This window comes from Merops nubicus, unplaced genomic scaffold, assembly GCF_000691845.1.
Source record: "Merops nubicus isolate BGI_N331 unplaced genomic scaffold, ASM69184v1 scaffold16309, whole genome shotgun sequence".
Taxonomy (NCBI): domain Eukaryota; kingdom Metazoa; phylum Chordata; class Aves; order Coraciiformes; family Meropidae; genus Merops; species Merops nubicus.
The window spans coordinates 78564-81588 of NW_008631833.1; the positions used below are offsets into that span (position 1 = coordinate 78564).

Sequence of the window (3025 nt, forward strand, 5' to 3'; positions counted from 1 at the left end):
ATCCTGTGCTGCTGAGCGACAGCCTAGAGATGGGCTCTGCTCTCAGAACCCCACCAGCACACCCTGCAGAAGACGAGTTCCTCCCACGCTGCTGCTGCCTACGTGAGGCAGAGCTGACATTCAGGAAAGGTCCTTTGTGACAGAGCCCTGGAGCAGGGACTGGGCTCCTCCCCAGCCAGGAGTGCTCTGTGGTACCATGTTCACACACTCGTTTGAAAGACTGTCTTCTAAGTGGCCCCACCAGAAGCGTGAGCAGCTCTTAGGTCACCAGGATTTTTGTTTTGATAATTCCCTCCTTCTGCAAAATGGATCCAGGTGGGAAAATAAAAAATCCCATTGTAGTATTCCTGCTTCTGTGCAGGTGTGATTTCAGGAGAGGGAGCCTAGTGCAACAACACAGGTAAAGCTTTCATGGACATCCCTGGATCTTGGTACAGCTTTGCACTCCCACCCTACAAGTAAAAGCATTCCTTAGGATTTATTCCAAACTTTTGACAGAGCAGCACAAAGCCCCAGGTCGCTTCACTAAGCAGCTACACCACAAGTTGTGCCAGCACAGATGACAGGATGGATTTGTGATTGAGCAGAAAAGACAACCCAAGGCAGCAGGAAGGCCCAACTTTGATGCTGCCACTGAAGACTCAGGAAGTGGCACCCAGAGGTTCCTAAACTCCTAGTACTTCATCAACATAATTTTCCTTCCATTTTTTCCTTTGCATTTTACTGTCTGGCTCCATCAAAGATCTTAATTGCTAAACTAGGGATTATTTTGCTTCACCTCAGGAGATGTGCAGTAAAAGGCCCATCAGGACACAGCACACGTTGACTCACCAGGACAGTGGTTTAGCCTCGGTACTGAGAAGTCTGAGCCCTCCAAAGAAGGTGCAGCCTAATTTAGTCTCAAAGTCTGCAGCTTAATTGCAATATAAACTCTATCCCCAGTTTTAAAGACAACTGAGTTATAAACTACAATACACACAGGCAGTGCAGGAAGCATTCTAGGCTTGTCTTGAGACTGTAATAAAAAACATGTCTTTTCTATAATTGACATATGTAGCAGATTAAGATAAGGAGCTTTAAATATCTGATATCCACAGGAACTTACTTCTGGCATGCTTTCCATGAAGTCAGCCTTTAAAGACCACAGGTGTGCTGTAGTTTTCACCAACAAGGGTCAAAAATACTGAAGAAAATTCTTTTCTTTGCCAGTAAACCATGATTTAAAGGGTATTTAACCCTCTGCAGCACATCTGAGTGTTCAGTGAAGCTGATTCTTGAGCTACCTGGCTCAGACCTTCGCTGATCCTCACCATGTGTTCTTTGATTAGATACACTCTTGTAACAATATGTTAATTGCAATTAGCATAATACAGTCATTGTTCTGGAACAATTTATCCAGTGGCCTGAGGTGATCTCCCTCCATGCCAACAACAAGCCCACTGGCTCAGGAAGAACTTCTGCTTACCTCTGCTACCGACAGCCAGCGATGGCCCAAACAGCATCCCCTGAACTCTGCAAATTTAAACAGATCAGGGACCTACACACCTTTCTTCACTAAATAGCTTTGAACTTCAGGGCCACCTAACACCAAATCACCCTGTCAGCACCCCTCTGAGGACGCAGGCGAAGCAAGGTTGACCCTGGAGAGATTTCCTTCCTGCTTCTCATCTCCTTAAAACCAGAAGAAAAACCAAACCCACCACATTTCCACAACGTCTTCCAGAGAAAGCCACACCCAGCACTGGGACTGTCACAGCTCTGAAACCCTCTCGAGCTCTTCCTTTGGGGTCCTGTCTCTATTATTTGCGTTGTAAACTGAAAAATTCTTTTTATTTTGGTAAGACTCTGAAATATGGCTTCACAAGAATCACTGTTTAGCTTCCTCAGCTGAGATGAGATAGGATGATCAACTTTGACATGTAAAATTAGCATGATTAAATACCTAAATACTACTGATGAGCCTGGCTGTTCTAGAATACACACTGCAGAAGAGCGAGTAGCACCGAGAAGCATTTTTAACCTCATCTGAATGTAAAACATGCAAGTTAACACAGAGTGATTTACTAAGGCAGAAACTGAACAAGAAATTTTAGCTGATGCAATCTTCCCCTCGGTGATTCTGCTGTAAGAGATAATTTGCTATTGGCAGCACGAGCAATGAGCGATGGCTGCACCTCGCTACACCACGCACAAGCTTATTAAAAAAACAAGGAAGTATAATAATATATTTCTATTACAAATTCATGCTTATTATCCAGGTTCCTCTTCTCCTAACCCTCTTCAGGACGCCCTTCAATTCTACAGTTTTTATCTCAGACAAAAGATGGCAACTGGATTCTGGATATCCGTGTCTTAGAAGAGTTCTAATTAATCTCAACAACGGTATTTCTAGAGTCCAAATTTCTCAGAAATTGAATGAGTGATCTTTAATTAATCACTCCCAGACAGTTTGCATGTGTGTATCAATGTTCCAAGAACAGGGCATTCAAAAACCATCTGCAGGAAGCACAGAACTCCTGCATCTGGTGGCTGACAGCATCTAGTGCCCTGTCTTTAAGAATATCCTTCCCTCTAAAAAAAAACAAAAACCAACAAAATAACCCAAACCAGCAAAGACTTCAGCAGGCAATTACTATGATTTCAAAGTTGACCTTGTTTGTTTAAAGTGAAGCAGAATTTGAGGAATAGCTGTCTCGGTTCATCAGTTAGCCTGACAACCTGTAATTATCAATATCTGTCTTGGTGAATCAGTTAGCCTGACAACCTGTAATTATGTACAAATATTGCTTGGATAAAAGGATTGTTTCAATGGTGTTCACTCTGAAACCTAACAACACTCTTAGGCAGGGAACAGTCAGACAGCCCAGCGATGAGGCGACAGGGGGTGTTTTTGGTGAAGTCTCTCTGTTGGCTGGTTTTGGGGAGATGGGCTGTACAACTCGCAGGGCTGCATCTCCTCCGTCAGCGCTCCTGTGGCCAAAACCCACCCTGAAACCAGCCACGCTGTGGCTTCTCAGGCATGGGG

At 44.1% G+C, this 3025-nt stretch overlaps 1 protein-coding gene across 1 annotated transcript in view; it reads right to left on the reverse strand.

The window, feature by feature from the left end:
• The window catches only part of RPTOR (regulatory associated protein of MTOR, complex 1), a gene marked incomplete at both ends in the record, with an annotated part of 97559 nt that overhangs the window by 76321 nt on the left and 18213 nt on the right, over nt 1-3025 (reverse strand). The window lies entirely within an intron of this gene.